General features: G+C 36.8%; 1 pseudogene; it reads right to left on the bottom strand.

The window, feature by feature from the left end:
* Positions 1-215: 215 nt before the first annotated feature.
* On the bottom strand, positions 216-11,166 carry LOC120142903 (annotated as a pseudogene).
* Between the last annotated feature and the right edge of the window lie 186 nt (positions 11,167-11,352).

Below are 11,352 nucleotides of genomic sequence, written 5' to 3'. Positions count from 1 at the left end.
GGTCAAGTTTGTTATCGCTTCATTATCCGAAAGCAGCCCTTTTGATTCGATGCACGACTATTTCGGATTGGGTACGGGGTATTACAAGAAGGTTGATGTATTGGACATATAACTTGTATGGGCTAAAACAATGAAATAATTAATGAGGGGTGGGAGAGTCCCCATGTGTATCTTAAACATCATATATACAGTTTACCAAAAATTTGTTTAAGTTGTCATCTCATGTTGCAGCATTGTGGCTTTACTTGGTTCACTAGCTTATCCCACATGTATAACATTTGTCTCGGCGATTGGTAATGCGCGGTGAAGTAATCCTCGCATCCGAACTGGCAGAATTTCAAGCTGTGTTGGTACTCCACCGGTTTCGAGCTGTTGAATTTTCCACCCACATTCCCATGCTCACATCTTCCACCTTGAATAGCTGCAACAATGGTGTTTTAGTAGAACAATGATCGAAACTACTGCTGTTTAAGAACATACATGCCGAGAGGAAGCGTATTCAAGATGGTTCACTTACTCTCAACTTGTGTTTCTCAAACTCAGCTACAATAAACGGTGCAATGTCCGACGAAATTACGTACCCTGGACCGTTTGCATACTGTGGGTAGTTTTCTTCTGGCCATTCCTGGAAATCGGAAAAATAAATAATATAATGCGTATGATGCTATGCACAAACATGATCAGGCTAATGATTTATGAGAGAATAAATAATTATTAGTTGGCTGAAGGCCATGTTGACTCGGTTTAAGAACTAGTGATGTAATCATGCAATTAAACACGGACTTTTTTCGTTCCAACATTCACAACTCAGGTAACTTCCATGCAGGCATTACGATGGCATGTAAACAAACACCCAGGATTAGCTAAGTGCAGAACGGAGAACACATACCTCGTACGATATTGCCCATTTGCCATGGCGCAGGGGTTTGTGGTAATAATTCATATTCCCGATATAAATGCTTTTATCTCCAAACTTCTTCTTTGCTTCCTTAATCACAGAGTCCACCCGAACAAATGTATCATCATCACACTTCATAATATATTTTGCTGCCATTGTACGGATCTGTGAACAAAAACATACAGTTGTCTAGGACTTAAAGAGTTTGCAACTAAGAAACAATACATTGCAATTAGTTTTGCATATGCACTAAATCTTATGTTTGCTCAAACTGGAATTCTGTTGGATATAAAATAGGCAATGTCGGATCGAGTGCTCACCCCATATTCAGAAATGGCAATTGTCTTCAGTACAACTAGGTCGTAGTTATCCAGGTAGGGAACAATAACGATATTACCGAAACACTCTGCTTTCTTTTTCAGTTCAACGTTTACTTCCTTTCTTCCACTCTGAAAAGAATGCAAATATATTAAACATGGGGAATTTCTGAAGGAAAGAACCGGCTCCACCTTTCTCTACCTTACCAGTGCTACGACAAAACGAGCAACGACTTTCAAAGACCTGATTAACTTATGCTGCATCCATGACTTCCTCACAGCCATCATCTCAGCAAAATGATTGCCAGCGGAGAGGATGCCTATAAAAAGCTCTACATCTCCTTCGGGAAGCGGTGGCGCCTTCCATTTACTCAATCTCTCTCAAGGTGATTTTGTGGATCGAAACTTGGATGTGAAATATGCATGGAAGCAGCAAATACGGAGTGCACATCAAGGTCACCCTTTAGAGATAACCCGGTAGCATCCTCGAGCACAAAGCCCTGTAAATGCCATCAAAAAAAATTATAGGGCAATGTATATTTCCAACAAATCATTAAGCCGAGAACATGTTACTCACAGTTCGATACGGAAATGAGGTAATATGACTGTCAACATTAACATGGTAACCCTCCAATCCAGCCCTCAATGTGAGAACAAATAACTTCCCCTCAGCAAAAGGGTACTGGCAATTAAGTGTCACCTTCCTCTTCCTTCCTATCAATCTGTTTAGCCACCATGTAGCCTTTGATTCTTCCGAGCCATTGTAACACCCCTAACCCGTATCCGACCCGAACATGAGTCCGAGGTGTCACATTGACTTTTCAAACTTTGTCACTTAAAGAAAAATAGGGAAATTTTAAACTTTCATTAAAACAAAATACGTTAATTTACATAAAAGATATCACGAAATACACAATTGATCAGAGCATTCGTAATTAACAACTTATTACATGCCAACACTCTATACACAACCCAAATTACCTACTTTGCCAATTACTTCTGATCTGATCTTTTAGTAGTGATGCTATTCTTGCCACTTCTAGTACTGCTCTTCTTGTTTCCTGGTACCTACGTGTTAATCACTTACACGCTAAGTCATAGACTTAGTGAGGTAATAAATAAACATGTAGCTATAGATTCATGAATATGCATTCATACCATTTGATCATGACATTTCAATATGCATGTATATATTTCACTATAACCGATATAATCATGTCATGTACATATGAAACTTATTTTCTTGTATAAATTTCACCTTAATTTATCTTTCAATTGCCCATGTACATTATTGAGAACAGAGGTATTTGAGTACATTGAGGTTGTGCACTAATGCTGTCACCACAGCTCAATAAATTCCCTCATGGGGCACTGAACATTTGTTCAGTATTTGTCCCGAAAGACCACTATGTCCCGAAGGACCACTGGATATATCCCGAATGACCACTGGATACGTCCCGAATGACCACTGGATACATCCCAAAGGACTAATAGACCCTCGACTCTTGGCATGCTAACTATACCTATAGCTCTCGTATCATATAACATGGGCTTTAATATGAATACATTTCTCATTTCATATTTCTTTCATCACTTTTCATATAAACACATAATCTTTTCCATTATTTCACATACTTGGATTATATTCTCTGGCAATGATATTCGTTCATTCAATGTCATATGAACATATAATGAATTATGCATGCAATCACTATTACAATAGTATATGTATGCATATACATGGGTATGAAATCATTAATTCAACTATCAGAGATAGACTTATCACAAGTCTTGTCTATACACTTTAACTATAAAATGCACTCACCTTAGCCTTTCTTTGATTTGATTCTAATCCTTCGATTGTTCTGGAATAAGTTTACGCTCTAAATCTACATAGTAATACATTGATACTTATCAGCATACGAATTGATATATTCCAAACTATTAATCCTTAGGTTAAAAGAAAGTTATTTCCATCTCTTACTGAAGGTATGCATCGATGCACTACACCATGTATCGATGCATTCCTTGACGGGTGCATCGATGCACTACCCATGCATCGGTGCATAAATCCTATTCGATGTTTGTATTTTAAGCAGGTCCATCGATGCACTCCTTATGCATCGATGCACTAATGGCATTCGATGTTCATTTATTTTAAATGAGTGCATCGATACACTCCATGTGCGTCAATGCACCTTCAACAAATTCTAGGATTTTCTCTTGATGCATCGGTACACGTTGAATGTGCACCGATGCACTCTGCCCAGAATTCAGTTCTTGAACCCGAAAACTTATCCATTTCAGCTTAAATCTTTCATGTTTCATCCCCTTTTATATTCTTAACTCCAGTACACATACTTAAACCAATCTATACTCATTTATTTCATCTTAAACCCCAGAATCCTATCCTCCTTATGAAATCCAAGAATTATACCAACTTTGCAACATGATTTAATTTCACTTCTAACCCTTAATATGTCTTAACTAGATTGATGACAAGTCAAATTTAACTTCCAATTCTAGATATGAACTCTATTCCAAGATTTCATTCAAGAACCTCTAATCTTTAATCTCTTCTAACTCCATCATCCTTTGATTTTAAGATAACCTAAGCTTTCCTTAAGCTTAGTTATCATATAATAATCAAAAACCAATCTTAAATTTAACAAGAAACTCAATAATCAGAAAACTCACCTTGTTTTGCTTTACACGTACAAGGAAGAAAGAAGAAGAAAAGAACTCTGGAAGCCTGTGTGTTCTCCCCTCTTCAACCCACGTGGGTACATATATAACCCTTCTTTTCTTATTCCCTTAGAAATGACCTCTTTGCCCTTCTATTCCTTCTTTCTTTCAATTCAAATCCATACAATAATTTACAAATAAATCTTTATACTATTCAATCATTCTATTTTAATAATCAAATTATGAGACTTTACAATTTAGTCACTAACCCGGTATTGAGGATGTTACAAATCTCCCCCTTAAGAAAATTCATCCTCGAATTTTCATTACGTAAAGAGATAGGGGTACTTAATCCTCATGTCCTCTTCACACTCCCATGTTGCTTCCTCTACTTTGTGATTCCTCCACAAGACTTTAACCAATGGAATAGTCTTGTTTCTTAGTTGTTTAGCCTCATGAGCTAGTATTTGAATAGGTTCCTCTTAATAAGTCAAATTTGGTTGAACCTCAATCTCTTCAGTATTCACGATATAGGATGGATCAGATCGATACTTCCGAAGCATTGAGACATGAAAGACATTGTGTATCTTTTCCATTTCAGATGGCAAAGCTAGCTGATATGCTATTGATTCTACTCTAATAATAATCTCATAAGGTCCAATGAACCGAGGACTCAATTTTCCTTTACGTCCAAATCTCAGAACCTTCTTCCAAGGAGAAACTTTAAGAAACACTTTGTCTCCAACTTGATATTCTATTTCCTTTCTCTTTAAATTTGCATATGATTTCTGTCTATCAGCTTCTGTTTTGATGTTACTCTGAATCACTTGAACTTTTTCTTCCATTTCCTGAATCAACTCGGGACCAATAATTTCTTTATCATTAAGCTCAAACCAATTCAAGGGCGTACGACATCTTCTTTCATAAAGAGCTTCATAGGGAGCCATTCTGATGCTTGACTGATAACTATTGTTATATGCAAATTCAGTAAGTGGCAAATACCTTTCCCGCGATCCTTTGAATTCGATTACACAAGCTCTAAGCATATCCTCTAGAATTTGGATAGTTCGCTCGGATTGTCCATCGGTCGATAAAATGGACTGACTTAGTCAATCTATCTACAATCACCCAGATTGAATCTCTTTTGTTCGAAGTTAAAGGTAACCCCGTCACAAAATCTATTGTTACATTCTCCCATTTCCACTGAGGAATTGATACTGATTGTAATAGTCCTGACGGAACCTGATGCTCAGCTTTGACTTGTTGACAAGTCATACACTTTGATACAAATTCCGTAATGTCTTTCTTCATTCCAGGCCACCAATATCAACTCTTGAGATCCATATACATTTTGTTTTCTCCTGGATGCAATGTTAATGGACTACAGTGAGCTTCCGTTAATAGATCAGTCTTTAACTCATCATCATTTGGAATTACCAATCTCCCTTGATAATACAAGTTCCCATCCAACTTGATTTCATAATCATTTAGCTCTTCATTCTTAAATTGTTACAATTTCTTCAAACACATTTCATCTTTTCTTTGCAATTCCTTAATTCGATCCAGCCATGATGGTTTGAGAGCCAATTCCGTACAAATTGCACCGTCTCCGCCAAATGATAGTTTGGCATCCAAAGCTCGTAAGGCTGCAAACGTCTTTCGACTTAAGGCATATGCTACCACATTCGCTTTCCCTGGATAGAAATCGATCACTACATCATAATCCTTGAGAAATTCCACCCATCTTCTATGTCTTAAATTCAACTCTTTCTGAGTCATCAAGTACTTTAAACTCTTATGATTCCTATACAAGTAGCATTTTTCACCATACAAATAGTGATGCCAAATCTTAAGAGCAAATACTACGGCCGCCATCTCCAGATCGTGTGTAGGATAATTCTTTTCATGTGGTTTTAGTTGCCTCGAAGCATAGGCCACTACTTTGCCTTCTTGCATTAACACGCATCCCAAACCGTTTGTATGTCTTAAATTCAACTCTTCTGAGTCATCAAGTACTTAACTTTATGATTCCTCCTATACAAGTAGCATTTTTCACCATACAAATAGTGATGCCAAATCTTAAGAGCAAATACTACGGCCGCCATCTCCAGATCGTGTGTAGGATAATTCTTTTCATGTGGTTTTAGTTGCCTCGAAGCATAGGCCACTACTTTGCCTTCTTGCATTAACACGCATCCCAAACCGTGAGACCACATCACTGTAAACTACAAAGTTCTTGCCAGACTCGGGTTGAATCAACACTAGAGCTTCTGTCAAAATCTTCTTTAACCTTTCAAAACTCTCTTGACATTCGTGGGTCCACAAAAATTTTATCTCATTTCTCAACAGCTTAGTTAGGGGTAATGCTATTATGGAAAAGTTTTTAACGAACCTTCGATAATAACCAACTAATCCCAGAAAACTTCTAACTTCCGATACATTCTTTGGAACTTCCCACTCCAGAATAGCTTTAATCTTTTGAGGATCCACATGCAGAAATTACATGTCCAAGGAATGTCACTTCACTCAACCAAAATTCACATTTTGAAAGTTTAACATAAAGCTTCTCATTTCGTAAAATCTGCAAGACAATTTTCAAATGCGAACTATGCTCTTCCTCTGAGTTTGAATATATTAAAATATCATAAATGAAAATCACCACGAACTGATCCAAATAGGGTTGGAATATCTTGTTCATTAAATCCATGAAAGCTGCTGGTGTATTCGTAACTCCAAAAGGCATCACGATAAACTCATAATGACCATACCTCGTTCTAAACGCCGTCTTTGGAGCATCTTTCTTCTTAACAAACAAAACTGGAGCTCCCCATGGTGAGACACTCGGTCTGATAAAACCTTTATCCAGCAACTCTTGTAATTGAATCTTTAATTCTTGCAACTCTTTTGTAGCTATTTTGTATGGTGCCATTGCAATAGGTGAAGTTCCAGACATTATTTCAATCTGGAATTCCACTTCTCTATCTGGAGGCAAACCCAGTAACTCTGCAGGAAAAACGTCCGAAAACTCTCTGACTATAGGAATTTCGTCAATCCCTTTCTCCTTGGTTCTAACATCCAATACATTAGCAATGAACCATTGACATCCCTGTAACATTAACTTCTTCGCTGACATTACTGAAATTACATTTTCCAATGGATTCCATCATTCACTAAATATCACCACATCTACCCCTTCTGGACTTCTCAGTGTTACTCTTTTCATTCTACAGTCAACATTAACATAGCAACGGTATAACCAGTCTATTCCCAGTATTACCTCGAATTCGTCAAAAGGTAATTCCATCAAATTAGCAAGAAATTCAATTCCATGAATCTGTATGGGACATCCTCGACTCACCATATTTACACGAGCACTGTGCCCTAATGAATTCGTCACTATCACCTCATTACTAGTAGTTTCTAACGGAATGTTTGATTCTCTCACTAACTTACTAGTAATGTATGAATATATCGATCCTCTAGCGGAGGATGCCACTGAATCTAATCTCTCTTGGGGTTGAGAACCAACATCTTTGCCCCTTTTTGATGGTGCAGAACTTGAAGAAGCACCGGTTCTTTTGACTGTCCGAGCTCTTGAATTTTCAAATCTCTCATTCTGATCTCTTTCCAAAGCTTTGGCACGATTGACTACCTCTTGAAACGAGGATAGATTCAATACAATAAGCATTTCCTTCAACCAAGGACGTAACCCCTCTACGAACCATTCACAAGGATCATTCTCTGTAGGAACAAGTTCGGCAACAAAGCGGCTCAACTTATTAAATTCACACTCGTACTCATATACAGTGTGATTCCATTGCTTCAAATTCATGAACTCTTGTTTCATCTGTCGAACAAATTGATCTCTGATGTACTTATGCTTGAATTCTTCTAAAAATAATGACCTAGTTACTTGATTACTAGACATCCTCAATGTAACATTGGTCTACCAGATCCTTGCTTGCCCTCTTAACAAGGAAATTACTCTATCTAGCTTCTCAGCATCGGAACAATGAAGTCCCTCAAGCATGACTTTCACGTCATTAAGCCAAAGGTCCGTAGTAACAGGACCTTCCTCAGCTTCCCCTCTAAACTCGGGAGATCCTAAACCCTTCAATTCTTTCGCAACATTCATTTTCAGAGTTGAAATAGTAGGTGGTTGGAAACGCGTCAATACCTCGTCTAACGTTATAAAGAATACATCTTGTTCATTCACAGGCACTCCAGAGGGTGTCTGTTCTTCACTTTGCCTGGCCAGAGCAGGTGAATTGCTACTTTCAGCGGGTCTATCATCTCCCGCTTCATTTATAGAACTACCATTTCTGGACATCTATTAAGACACAATAATATCATTCTATTAGCAAAACAACATACTTATTATTCTATCAGATCAGAAGTTTTCACTATTTTGTTGGCATATATACATTATAAGACACTCTAGATTTCGGTTTATGCCGAGAATCGACTAAACCGTAGCTCTGATACCATTAAATGTAACACCCCTAACCCTTATCCGACCCGAATATGAGTCCGATGTTGTCACATTGACTTTTCAAACTTTGTCACTTAAAGAAAAATAGGGAAATTTTAAACTTTCATTAAAACAAAATACATTAATTTACATAAAAGAGATCATGAAATACAAAATCGATCAGAGCATTCGTAATTAATAACTTATTACATGCCAACACTCTATACACAACCCAAAATACCTACTTTGCCAATTACTTCTGATCTGATCTTTTAGTAGTGATGCTATTCTTGCCACTTCTAGTACTGCTCTTCTTGTTTCCTGGTACCTACATGTAAATCACTTACACACTAAGTCATATACTTAGTGAGGCAATAAATAAACATGTAGCTATAGATTCATGAATATGCATTCATACCATTTGATCATGACATTTCAATATGCATGTATATATTTCACTATAACCGATATAATCATGTCATGTACATATGAAACTTATTTTCTTGTATAACTTTCACCTTAATTTATTTTTCAATTGCCCATGTACATTATTGAGAATAGAAGTATTTGGGTACATTGAGGTTGTGCACTAATGCTGTCACCACAGCTCAATAAATTCCCTCATGGGGCACTGAACATTTGTTCAGTATTTATCTCGAAGGACCACTGGATACGTCCCGAAGGACTGATATACCCTCGACTCTTGGCATGCTAACTATACCTATAGCTCTCGTATCATATAACATGGGCTTTAATATAAATACATTTTCTCATTTCATATCTCTTTCATCACTTTTCATATAAACAGATAATCTTTTCCATTATTTCACATACCTGGATTATATTCTCTGGCAATGATATTCATCATTCAATGTCATATGAACATATAATGAATTATGCATGCAATCACTATTACAATAGTATATGTATGCATATACATGGGTATGAAAACATTAATTCAACTATCAGAGATAGACTGATCACAAGTCTTGTCTCTATACACTTTAACTATAAAATGCACTCACCTTAGCCTTGCTTTGATTCGATTTTAATCCTTTGATTGTTCTAGAATAAGCTTACGCTCTAAATCTACATAGTAATACATTGATACTTATCAGCATACGAATTGATATATTCCAAACTATTAATCCTTAGGTTAAAAGAAAGTTATTTCCATCTCTTACTGAAGGTATGCATCGATGCACTACACCATGTATCGATGCATCCCTTGACGGGTTCATCGATGCACTACTCATGCATCAGTGCATAAATCCTATTCGATGTTTGTATTTTAAGCAGGTGCATCGATGCACTCCTTATGCATCAATGCACTCCTTATTCATCGATGCACTAATGGCATTCGATGTTCATTTATTTTAAATGAGTGCATCGATACACTCCATGTGCATCGATGCACCTTCAACAAATTCTAGGATTTTCTCTTGATGCATCGGTACACATTGACTGTGCACAGATGCATTCTGCCCAGAATTCAGTTCTTGAACCTGAAAACTTATCAATTTCAGCTTAAATCTTTCATGTTTCATCCCCTTTTATATTCTTAACTCCAGTACACATACTTAAACCAATCTATACTCATTTATTTCATCTTAAACCTCAGAATCCTATCCTCCTTGTGAAATCCAAGAATTATACCAACTTTGTAACATGATTTAATTCCACTTCTAACCCTTAATATGTCTTAACTAGATTGATGACAAGTAAAATTTAACTTCCAAATCTAGTTATGAACTCTATTCTAAGATTTCATTCAAGAACCTCTAATCTTTAATCTCTTCTAACTCCATCATCCTTTGATTTTAAGATAACCTAAGCTTTCCTTAAGCTTAGTTATCATCTAATAATCAAAAACCAATCTTAAATTTAACAAGAAACTAAATAATCAGAAAACTCACCTTGCTTTGCTTTACACGTACAAGGAAGAAAGAAAAAGAAAAGAACTCTGGAAGCCTTTGTGTTCTCCCCTCTTCAACCCACGTGGGTACATATATAACCCTTCTTTTCTTATTCCCTTAGAAATGACCTCTTTGCCTTCTATTCCTTCTTCCTTTCAATTCAAATCCATACAATAATTTACAAATAAATCTTTATACTATTTAATCATTCTATTTTAATCGTCAAATTATAAGACTTTATAATTTAGTCACTAACCCGATATTGAGGATGTTACAGCCATCCTCATCGTCCCAAATCCACTTCTCGCATTTAACTTCTCCATCAACTACCCAAAGAAAGAAACAATCAGAAGATCAGTAAAAAACATTAAATATCTTTTAAAACATCCCCTTCCCCACAAGATCATAAAGCAACATCTTTAAGTACTTCACTACCTACAATTATTAAGAAACGAAAGTAAACTACAATTTCAACCTTTTCTCTACCTACATTCTCATTTGACATGGCAAAGACTCAAATGCAGTAAAAAGATAACATGTTTCTTCATCAGCTCTAAAATTCCACCCTTTGCACCTCATAGTCGATCCCCGCTGCATCCGATAACAAGTATTCTGCTCGATCACCGGCTTCCCGCTCCAATCACCTTTCAACCTTGGGTTGAACTGAAGGATCTGGGGCGGATCCTCACTGTCAACTGTCTTCAAACCCTGCAATTCCATCATAAACTGTGATACCATCACTGATTCATCCCCTTCTTTCAAGACTGTGACTTTCGGGTCATTTTTTGAATGCGCCCAATGTGACATACCAACCACCGTAATTTGAGAACCTAATGTTAACCTGCAAGGAAGCACCAAGATTTTACCTCGATTTATCATATAGCCAATATATTTCCCTTTATCAGACCAAACTTTAGCCAAACTAAATTACATCTCTTTCACCACACTCTCTATTGGGAGATGACCTATACCTTTTAGTATTGAATTAATGGCTTCAGCAAGGTTTGTTGTCATGTGTCTGTATTGTCGACCACTATCGTATGCTTGCGACCACTTTTCCTACTC

This window comes from Hibiscus syriacus, unplaced genomic scaffold (genome assembly GCF_006381635.1).
Source record: "Hibiscus syriacus cultivar Baekdansim isolate YM2019G1 unplaced genomic scaffold, ASM638163v2 tig00110831_pilon, whole genome shotgun sequence".
Taxonomy (NCBI): domain Eukaryota; kingdom Viridiplantae; phylum Streptophyta; class Magnoliopsida; order Malvales; family Malvaceae; genus Hibiscus; species Hibiscus syriacus.
Note: the sequence above shows the minus strand (reverse complement) of the source record. Positions and strands in the feature narration are given on the sequence as shown.